Raw genomic sequence first — 12,399 nt, forward strand, 5'->3', positions numbered from 1 at the left:
GGGGCTCGAAACCAGACGGTACCAAAGGACCCAGGAAGGAGGTGGATGTCAAGGCTACATCCACATTATGACTGCATGTTGGTAGGCATTTATATACAGAGGACGCATTAGCATGTGGTATCATTGCATGTCAGGCATGTGAAGATGAAACTTTAATGGCTGGGGGAAAGGAGAGGAATGGTATGTAAGACATCAGATGAATAGACAGGGGAGTATGAGCAACAATGTAGTGACAAAATTACTAATCAAGGGCAACTTCCATGGTGTTGGCCCATATGTGCACTGTTGCCAGTAGGGATAGTGCTGTGGCCAGATGGTGTTGCACTGTACATACTGGATGAGGCACATGGGTGCCACTGTCAACTCTGCCACACACCCCCTTGACAGGCACCCAACATGAATGCTTCACACACACACCATGCACATGGATGATACACACATGCATGTGCACTCACCGGATGATGCCTCGTAATCAGGGAGGTCTCCCACACCTTGGAGTTGTCCCTCGGTGACGTAGGATCCAGCTACGGACTCGTGTGGTGTGAGTTCTATTTCCTGTGCTGGGGACCCACCTCCAGTCACCAAGGTTGCGGCATGACTTGAGGCCAGCTTATCCTTTGCCCTGCGCTTAAGGTCATTCCAGCGCTTCTGGCAATCACTAGCTGTGCGCCTCACTACTCCAAGGGCACTTATTCTGTCAGCAATGGTCTGCCAGTGTGCCTGGCGTCTGGCATGTGTGGTCTTGGACCCTGCAACGATGACCATTTCCCTATCATGATCTGACACATACTGAACAAGTGCATTGAGTTCGGCGTCTGTGAAGCTTGGCTTCCTTGATGGGCCGGACTGTGCAGCCGTGTCTGGGGCATCAGCCTGTGCCGGACGTGCACTCTTCCTCTTGCGCTTGGAAGGGGGTGGGGATCCAGAGTGTCCTACGCCGCTGTGGACACTAGGGGCAGGAGCCGTGGTGGACTCTGTACTGGGTGTTTGTGATTGCCCACTCAGCATGGGAGTAGGTGCAGGCATTGGGGGTAGTGGGATGGGGTCAGGCCTGATCTGAGGTGCATGAACTAGGACCGACACAGTCTTGGCAGGGTGTATGAGAGGTGGGGTGGATTGAGCCACACCCTGGCTACGGGGGCCAGCAGATGACCTATCTGGCATAGATGCGCGTGCCCTGATGACACCAATGTGCACCGGTGCACGTACAGTGGACCTGCTGACCTGGATGTCAGCGATGGAATCACCCTCGGACAGGTCTGGTGCCACAATGGCCTGGTCCGACATGGGCTGATCAGGGTTGGTATCAGCCACATGACTCTCAACTGGGGGGGCATGGGTGTCCCTGACTGTTCCTCCAGACTGGGGGGAACAGGGGCGCCCTGCAAGTCACAACCACGTCCCCTGTTGGATCCTCCACGGCCACCACGTGTGGCTCGGCCACCTTTGCCACCCTTACGGCTTGCACGCCTCCCAACCATGGCACTGATGGTATTGTGCGTATGGGAGTGGGTGTGCACAATTGTCCTGGGCAATTGGGTGTCAAAGGGGTTGGGTACCAGATGGTATTCGTACCCTAGTGCAGTGGCAAGGCTATATGACACCCCTGGGGAAAGATGACGGGTCACGCAACGCACAGGCACCCCAAAAAAGTTAAGGAACGTGCACAATACCCCTCCTAGACCACGTGTGCTGATGGAAAACCCTGCACTACGCTGTGGCATCCAGTAACACAATGAACGTATGCGTGTCACACGCGGCCTAGATTGACCTCTGAAGGGGTAGGCTACACACGGGGCAAGCACAGATGTTAGATACGTGCGTGACTCACCGTCTGCCAGGTAAAAGAGCGTGAAAAAATAGCACTTTTGGTTGGCAACACCCCCGCCAAAAGAAGAGGTGTACGCTGTCTGAGGAGACAGGACAACTGTAGAAGGGGACACTGTTTGAGGGAACAGGCCCAGGAAAACCAGTACAAGAGGAAAAAGAGAAAAGAGCTGTCAGAGGTAACAGGGAGTACGAACTGGAAACGCCGTGAAGTAAATCGCGTGTGAAACGACAAGAAGTACCGAATTCACCCACTCGCTCGCCACGAAAAGCACGTACAAGGAAATTGTGTTCAACACTACCTTTTATACAGGCCCACACGTACATCGTCACTTACGGCGTGTACGTGCTTGGCCCATTTTCACCAATCACACGCTTTGGCACTCCTGCGTGTAGGTATCTTTTCACCAATCACACGCTTTGTCACTCCTGCATGTGGATCCTTTTTCACCAATCACGCGCTTCGACACTCCTGCGTGTAGCTCACTTTTCACCAATCACACGCTTTGTCACTCCTGCATGTGGATCCTTTTTCACCAATCACGCGCTTCGACACTCCTGCGTGTCGCTCACTTTTCACCAATCACACGCTTTGACACTGCACGTGCAGGTAACTATTGACGCACATATGCTGGTGACGGGTTTTCGCGCGATGCGGGTTTTCGCGCGATGAGTGTGGGGTTTTCTGGTGCAAAATCACTCCCTATCAGGCTGTCCACGCGTTCTAACACGAAAGACCACGCTCCTGGCCAGGAGGCCGAATTTAAGTCCCCAAGAACCCTGAGCACGCTCCCACCTGCCATCGGCTGCTGCCTGACTGCCTGCTGGCCACGTGCCCCACAGTGCTGGTGGGTGGGGGTGGTGGGAGACATGGGTGGGGGCCTGGTGGAGGGTGCCCCTGGTGGATGGGGGTTGGGGTGGTGGGAGACATGGATGGGGGCCTGATGGCAGGTGCCCCTGCACTGCTGGGGGGTGGGGGTGGTGGGAGACATGGGTGGGGGCCTGGTGGAGGGTGCCCCGGGTGGATGGGGGTGCAGGGGGACATGATCAGGTGTGCAGGGTAGTCCACTGTTTTGTGGGCTGCCTGCAGGGGCCGGGGAGGGTGTACAGGGTACACCTGTGGGGGCCCACCCAGCCTATTCGCATGTGATAATTCCCACGCACCCCTGTGATACACGTACCCTGGCCAATCGCGTGTTGGACTTCCCGCTACCCCTGTAATACACGCACCCTGCCTGTTCGCGTGTGATGATTCCCGCGTACCCCTGTAATACACGTTCCCTGGCCTATCGCGTGTTCTACTTCACGCGTCCCCCTGTAATACACGTTCCCTGGCCCATCGCGTGTTGAACTTCCCGCTACCCCTGTAATACACGCACCCTGGCTGTTCGCGTGTGATGATTCCCGCGTACCCCTGTGATGCACGTTCCCTGGCCTATCGCTTATTCTACTTCACGCGTCCCCCTGTAATACACGTTCCCTGGCCCTTCGCGTGTTGAACTTCCCGCTACCCCTGTAATACACGCATCCTGGCTGTTCGCGTGTGATGATTCCCGCGTACCCCTGTGATGCACGTTCCCTGGCCTATCGCGTGTTCTACTTCACGCGTCCCCCTGTTATACACGTTCCCTGGCCCATCGCGTGTTGGACTTCCCGCTACCCCTGTAATACACGCACCCTGGCTGTTCGCGTGTGATGATTCCCGCGTACCCCTGTGATTCACGTTCCCTGCCTAGTCGCGTGTAGTACTTCCCGCGTACTCCTGATTTGGAGATTGCCCGCTTTGCTTTCCTTGTTTGCCTGCCCTGTGAAGTGGTCCGGGGTTAGCGCAGCCCTTAGCGATGATTTAGCGCTTTTGATGGCTTTTCCGTGCGCGAGGGCGTTCTTGGGGGCGTTACTGGCGCTGCTGCAGGCTCGCTGCGATTCTCTGCGCCACGGCTGTTTTGGGAGCTTGAAATCCATGAATACGCTGTGCGCGGAAATCTGTTTTAGCGCACGTGCCTGGCGCAGACTATCGCAGGCGCACGCTGTGCGCCAGCCGCGTGCGCTACTTGTGCGCTGGATTCTATGAATTAGCCTATAAATGTAGTTCTAAATATCCATGAAAAATAGCTCTGTAATTTAAATGTACACATTCAAGTACACTGCGGCTTGGAGGGGCATCTGCCGCGCGGGGCTGTGCAGTCGCCTGTGTAAACGCACAGTCGAGACCTCCTGAAACATCCTCACCACGTGCTCAGTGTTGAGGACACGATATGACAAGGGTTATGGGAACCAGACTTCGTCTGAGGTTGGTTGGGAGTCAGGCTGACTCTGGAGCACAGCGTACTCAGTCGAAAGCCTGGCTATAACTGCTGCCCCATATTATAAATGGAAGGAAGCCTTGCTTTATTAAGTAGTGTAACCACCCATGCAAATTGGGTTACTGCAAGCCGTATATGATGAAATTGTAAATCTGGATTTTCACTTGCTACCTCCCCACGTTCGCTCTCTTCTTTATTCTCTCTCTGCTTAGCATCTATGATTGTCTTTATCACCTTGCTCTCTACTGTTTCCTTCATACACTACTCTACTTCTTGCACACCTTCCCAACTAGGGAGTTACCATATTCTGCATGGTCCTGCCCTCTGTTGTCCCTTCCTTCCTTGGATCTAAGCCTTAGGTTGCCTCCCTTGTTTGCTCTGACCTTTCTACACAGCCAGATTTTCCCTGCCTCCAACATGTTCATATCATATCACATGTTCATATCTGTTTGGCCCATGCCTTCCTATTGTGTCTCTATTGGCCTTTCGCTGCGTTGTTCCATCACATTGGCTAAATCAAATTGAAGAAGACTACTGTTAAGCACATTCCTGGGTTACACAACTCAGACACCTCTGTAAACGTTTCCTTTAAGGAGATGTTTAAAGATATTCTGATCTTTCAAATTACCTTCTGGCCTGGCTGCCCCCCTGCTGGAGCCACCCCCACCACCCTGCTCTCATAACTCTTCTACATGGGGTCCACATCCCTTAATGTTTTTATGATATGGGATATCTGTCTATGTGGCCTTTCTAGGGACAATATGTACATCAATGTCTATCAGAAAGGGACTATCATTTCCCAGGGTAGTCCCACTAGTGCTATTATTTTTGATTGCCTGCTTCTGGTCCTCTTTCCATTTGCCATGTCTTGCCACATGCTTCTCGTATGAGCTCTGTCTCTGTGCTCCCCCTCATGTTCCTCCTCTCACCTGGGTGATGGGCAGCTGGATTTCCATCATCTAGGTCCCTTGCTCACTGTGTCACCACCTCCCCCTGTTCCGTGTCCTCAAACCTTAAAAATCCTCAAAGACCCGGCTATTTCTTTATCAGAACTCTTAACACTAGGTCTTGCTAGAGATATTTAATGGCAGTACGATTTGGTGGTATTTCTGTAGTTTAGTGGTGAGTCTGGAATATAGGGAACTGATTGGTGTTTGTTTTATACCAGAAACACCAATGGTAAGTCACAATACACTTACTACACCACGTTATGCCCTTTTGGCGGTATCTCAGAACACATTTACCATTTACCATGGAAACCAAATGTGAACATTCATTTACAGCCTCTTAGAAGGACACAATTTACAGTGACCAACTCTGCTTTGTATTTTACCATACACGGCATATGAATTTACCACCTGCGGTAAAATGAATATATCATTTGTTATTCACTGATTTCTGTGTTACCACAGGAAACCAGAAGAAATAATAAGTATGCTGAGATAAATTACATTTTCTCACTTCTGGTCATTATAGAAGGAAAGAATGATGCAGAATATCAAAACACAGCAAATAAAGCACAGTGTTCTCTCATAGCATTTTACATCAGTGACTCAAAAACGAAAATGACTCCTTCAGAAATACAACTCATCTGGGGTTGCTTCACAGTGATAAATGTATTTTTCACATTCAACTTCAAATAACCTCTTGTGATAGTTGGCCAGGACACTGTGATTTCTAACCTTGAGATGAACCTGCTATCCTGGCAGCTTAACACTCCCACTATAACTGAACCTTGCTATTCAGACGATCAATAAAACACATGGAACATTATTGTCTCCTTTTCTAAGTGTAAAGCTTCTGCCCACAATACAATTTTACTATGTGCATTCACACACGCACACTCTCCTCAATTAACTGGAAACACCCAAGAAATATTGTGTGTGTGTCCTGAACTGCAAGTGACCTTCATCTAGCTGCCGGACAGGAGAATTCATTATCTCGTTCACTCCCTGTCTCAGCCTGGAAGCCCACAAAGTCCTTCCACAGCCTTTCTGCCTGTCAGTGACTGCGGCACTTCCCCAGGGTCAGAGATTAAGGGTGCCAGAGACTGCCAGACTCTTCTGAGACACCTGCACCAACCTAAGAGAGCCAGCCTACAGTCCACAGTGCTATTTAAGCCCTCTCCCTGAGACTGCCCATGGATTACTTGCATTAAATGTAAAAAGTGCCTCCCTTTTTCTGTGATGTAATTCTCCATCTGAACCACCTACCTTTTAATCAACCACCCTTGAACATGTGATTATTCCGAGCTGCTCGAGAGAGTTACATTTCTCCTGCACAGCATTCCAATTTTCCAAATTTAAAAATGGGCTCTCTTCAAGCCACATGAAGACAGCAAAACGGATCTAACATTCGATGCTTATTTTTCTTGCATTTCAAATTAACTTAGCACAACACAAATGCCTGGACATTCAGTTATCAATCTGCACCAAAAATCATGAACTGAATTGCTCTGAATATAAGTATGGGATTTTATTATAACTTAGTGTATGTTAGTCTCATGCTCTCTCATTAAGCACAAGGGAAAAAGAAACATGTCAATTCGACTGTGCATTTTGTTATAAAAGAAAACAAAACATGAATTTTCACATTGACAGTTTTCTTTGGCTTTGAAAAGCTATGTAGCATGATTCTGATAATGCATTTACCGTAGATTAACACCCCTTACCGATTCTCTCCTGTATACTATTAGTAGATAGAGGATGAAACTGGAGCACACCTTGACATGCAGTTCAGTTGGTTATGAAAGCAGTTACAATTTAGGAACCAGTCCCACTTACTATCCACCCCTTGCCCTATAAGTCAAATGTCAGGTTAGTCTGATGTTTGAAACACTGTAATCTCTTGCATAACATAATTGTTTCCAATTTAGATCCAGGAAGATTCTGTGTTCGTCTGGTACTATGAAAAACAAGGAAATTGGCTTTTTAGGTTAGTGTGACCTGGAAAAATAATCCTGTTGCAAGAAATTCCAGTTCCTTTAATCCCTGCTAAGACGGACTTGCAATTGTCGTTCAACCAGCCCTCCAGGCCTGCCTGCAGTTCAAGCTCCCCTCGGCATCTACTCCCACATTCGAGCCCAGGACTCTTCGGACACTGCAGCTTGGAAGCCTGACACTTTGGAAGCTACCCAGAGAAGCTCTGCTCACAGTAGCCTTCAAATACCCCAGCGAGATTTGGCCATGTGCCTTTGTAATTCCCCAAATTGATAACATGTTGTAGCTGGGATGACTGAAGCATCCACAACATCTTGGTTGAACCAATTCCTAGTCACAAGTCAGGCATTGACACTGCCGGTTGTACACACTTCCCATACTACTCTGTGAGTTTACATGTCCCATTGCATCTGGCCCACATGCCTGGTAGGATATTGCTGGTGCGGGTCGATATGCCTTTGATCAGCTCCTTTGCTGTGAAGGTGTACTCTCTGTATGTATAGTCAATTCACTGTACTGCCAGAAGTCTCTCCAGAGCCACAGGTCCTCAGGTACTCCAAAGTCATTTCCCAGGATTCTTGGCCCGCTGTTGTGTTGCACATCTTCATAGATACATATGAGTTCTGAATACAGGTCGTCTTGTCATTCTTCACAGACAATGTCCAATTGCATTTTCCACCCTTCCATCATTACTCTGTTGATTAGTAGAAGTAGAGTTTTTATCTTCAGTTTGCTGAGTGTTCATATTATATGAAGCTCGGCAATGTTTGGATTTTTAATGGTGCATTGTGCCACAGAGACAAGCCATGTAACTTGTTTTAGGTGACCTGAAGGCCATCTAAGGTTTGGTGCTCTATTGGCCCCTTTCCATGAGCAATTAGCTGCTTCCCTTTTCTGTCTTCCTCTGCATAACTCCTCTTTCTGTTGATGAAGCCGATGGCCACCCGCTTACTGCACTTGGGAAACAGAGTAGTGACCTGGAATGTGGAAAGAGGAATTATAAATATTAGCGTGGCTAACATGGTTTTCAAGGCAATATATCAAAATCCAGACCTATCTATTTTATTCATAGTATCATACCAAGGAGACCAACTGAGCATCTGCATATTCCTCAGCAATTAAATAGCCTCAAATGTCCGCGATATAAGATACTTTAATAGGGTTTATGTTCAGTTGGACAAATCCTCATTATGCTAGCAAATGGATTGGGTGGTATTGGAACATACTCTATACACTTGCATGTTATGTTTAGGGTTCAAAGTAGTAAGCAAATAGCAATATAGTTCCATGGAGTACATAGAGTCCCTTTTCAACACTACACTTTAATCTTCTATACTACCTTCTCCTGGTATAGCCACCATATGGAAGCAATACATTAGGGGCACCACATCAGTGGCTCTCCTGTCATTACTACTCTGAAGGCATCATTATGAGGTTAGTGGTGTGAGAACAATTGGCAGTAATGTGGTGGTAATTCAGTTTCCTGCTGCATTCCCATCACATTACTGTACCAACGAACTATGGCATTGGTGATAGGGGGTCAGATTTACCTCCAGCAAAAAGCTGGAGGTAAGTCTGACCCACTAAAGCCAATTTTTGTCAGAATTACCATGGTGGAAGTCATGCTGGTGATGGTTCCACCCAAAACCCCTGGTGACCTACGGGCTCCTAAAATGGGAATTTACACCACCATGCAACCACTTAAACCCACAGTAGTTATGGTAACAGTAATCAATTTTGTCTGTAGTTCAGTAGAAATACTGCGAAACTACCACCAAATTCGTAATGAGGATGTGAGCCTTCTCCATCACAACCAATGTTGTTGTGCTGGTCTGCTCACTGTAGCAATGTATTATCTTCTATACCTCTTTTCTTCCAAACCTAGAGTGCAAAATAGAACACAAAGTGGTAAGTTAAATCTGAAATGTGAGAATACTCAGGATATGTTTTAGGTACTGCTGTAGTTTTTTCAATAGATTTTTCATGCTTTGGCAATTTATTGGATGTGGGTGATGGTTTTAGATACAGCTGCTCAGAATTTAGGGCTCAAAGGTAGTCGTCATAAGACAACCAATTAGAAAGTGCTTTGTACGGATAAGGAACAACACCTTGAGGAGATATAGCAGGCATCAGGAGAAATCCCAACCATATTTCTACCACATATTCCCATGCCCCATTCATATCACAAGTTCCTCCCTGCATGTGCACTACAAATCTCTTCTTAAACCGTGGCCAGGCCCTCACTGCTGAGGTGGTCACTGTATTAATTAGATTATAACTTTGTTTCAACTTGGTTAAGGTGCAAACTATATCACAAACTAAAGGAAAGGCCACAGCAACAAATTATCATAAACCAGACATTTTTTATTATTTAATTTCACAGATGCGGCAGACCACTTACAATGGGTCATTTGAACTCAAGTCAGGTGCCCCTGTACTTTTACAGCAACATTGGATACTAAGAGGCTCTGAAAAGGTCCCTTCAACCTATGTCCTTGACCAAATTCCTCTGCTGTATATGCAGTATAAAAAGGTAACCTGCCTGCAGTAATTGGCCAGGTACAAGTGGTTATTTAGGCAGAACTGACTTAAGCTCGTTGTGAACAAAATGGCCAGAAGATATTAAGGATTTCACATGCCACAGTAACCTGTCTTCAGGTAGGTGCACATTGTAATTCATACTTTTAACAGGTGGAGACAAAGGTATAGTTTTTATTAAACCCACAACAGCTCTGTACTGCACCTGCTGATCGGGGATGGTGTGGACAGTGTAAATTCTAATGGAGATTCAGAGTGGACAAAATATACTAAACCCCACTATTTATAAAGTATGAACCCTGGTTGCTATTTAAGGTAACCGGTGTACATCGAATAAAATTCTTCAGGAGTATTATCAAAACAGTTGCAGTCTCTGCTCATCAGCAGGGATTAGCCTCCACCTACCCAGAGAACATGTCTAGTATAACCGGGAGATATTGCCATTTCTAATAATGGAAGACCTGGAGAAAGTCTATCTGAAATACAATTGTCAACTTGTGACCTTTTCTCTTCTTTACATAAATTAAGTTTTACACCACCCATCGACAAGCTTGGGATCATTAATTCAAATACCTCAGCAGGTCCTACTTGGATCCGGATCCATGACACTGATGTTCTTTCAGCTTCCTCTCTGAGAGTACACCGTGCCCCACCATTGTTTCAGTAGCTCATAAGAGTGTCACACATCTTTAAGGCAGGGATGGTAAAAATAGTTTACTGCCACTGGAGAAAACTGGTGACCCCTTCCACAGCCCCTGAGTGTGACCTCACCAAGCATAAGGACTACATCAAATCATTCATGCAATGCAGGTCCAGAAGACTGTCTGCAGCAGCATGTCCACCAGAGCTTGCAAACGGTTCCACACCACCATCGCTAGAATGAGAACACCAGCTCTTAGGGCATACATTAGAGCCTAGTTTACCCAGGGAATACACCCAGCCCTGGCAGTTTTGTCATCAATATGTGCAGGAAAATGGACAAGGTGGTCACACAATTTGTCAGTGAATCAACATATTGGATTGCATCAAGGTAGCATAATGATTTAGTGTCCTGCATCCCCAAGCACACAGCCAACCTCATTACTACTAAACTCTGCAAGGGGTAATGAAAAACGTCCCTAAATCCTGCACCATCAGGGGAGACCAAGGTTATCACAAAAACACCACTGTGTTAATCAGCTGCAGCGTCAATATCATCCTGGTGACAGATCATGGCAAGAGGATGATGACCACTTGTAACCTCAACATCACTAGGAGCAGCAGCCAGAGATGATGGAGAGGAATCGCTGTGTTCATAAATCCGCAAGCCACTGTAAAGGTCACCCTGGCTGGACAGCAAGTGAAAGCCCTTCTGGATAGTGACTTACAGGTTGTCATCACCAGCGAGCCGCTTGAAAAGAAGCACCTTTTCAAAGACCCAGCTGTAACCTTTAAGTGGTCTTAACCATCTCCAGGCATGGATGAAAACCCCTGCAAATAGATCTGATACATCTAGGTCAGAATACATCTTCTCCAGGAAGTAGCAGGAGTCAGTGCATTCCTCAACATCTTACACGTGGCCTGAAACAGTCCCAGAGAGAACCAGTCGAAAAGCTTTGGGTGCTAGTAGAAATAAAATGGATGTACTTGCTCATCTGCCACAAACAGTGAGTCATGGTGAAACCCAGACCATGATAATCCTAATCAGGTGTGAAGGAGCAACCTACAGTTAGAACCTTCTTGTCCAAGATAATGATTAACCTTGAAAAATCTAAGCCCCAAAAGGTTGTTCAATTATATATCTATGTAAATGAGGATGTACTTACAAGTGACAGATGCACGCATGTACCTGGCACTTTTGTGGTTATTTCATCTCAATGGGACACCAATTGACATGATCATGGTCATTCTACTGAAATATTGAATAGAGACATCCAGAAAACTACAGAGATTTTTCCGTCTAAAGAGTATAACAGAACAAGATTGCAGAACTAAAACATCAATTTTCTTCTTTTAAATCTTGTGAGGAATTAAAAAACCTATTGGAGGACAACAATAGAACCATAGATGTCTACCGTGGAGACATCGAACAGTGGAAAATTAGGAAATTTAGAATTGACCACCAAGACTACTCACAAGACATATATGGGCCTTATTATAAGTTTGCAGGTCCAGGAGTAATGGTGCTGGTGAGCCAGCGGCATCATTACTACCAGACCAGCAAACTATGAGTTGTGCTTGCGGGTGCCTTTCTGCCCACCAGGTCTGACCTGGCAGGCAGAGCGGCACCCCTGAGCACAACTCATCGGATGCACCGGCACCATTCATGAATGATGCTGGTGCATCTGACCTCCCCATTCCCATTGAGGCCTAAGGGGCTCAATGGGAATGGGGAGTAATGCATATTGGCACCTGGCAATAGGGACGGACCGGGTCCGCCAATGTCAGAATGCCCCCATACGTCCTCATTGCCGGGTTCCGGTAATTTCACAAGTTTACTGGCATGGCTACCGACAAACTCGTAATGAGGCCCATAGTCTATACTTGGCAGGAGATCTATCAACAGCATACATCTCCTTTTCCTAAGAGATTCACAACCACGTTTCCAAACAACAGTGCACAAAGCATTGAAGCATCTTGTACTGGATGAGAATCTCAACCCCACTTGGACATGGTCATTACGAGTATGGGGGTAGGGGCTTAACGGCACCGTTAAGGATGGCGGTGCCGTTAAGCACCTACCGCCATATTTCGAGGTCCCTTAGCGGGTCCCAGCAGGAACGGCTGGTCTGACAAGCCGTTCTTTGCGGGAC

The sequence above is a fragment of the Ambystoma mexicanum genome, chromosome 10, assembly GCF_040938575.1.
Source record: "Ambystoma mexicanum isolate Mex_15411 chromosome 10, UKY_AmexF1_1, whole genome shotgun sequence".
Taxonomy (NCBI): Eukaryota; Metazoa; Chordata; class Amphibia; order Caudata; family Ambystomatidae; genus Ambystoma; species Ambystoma mexicanum.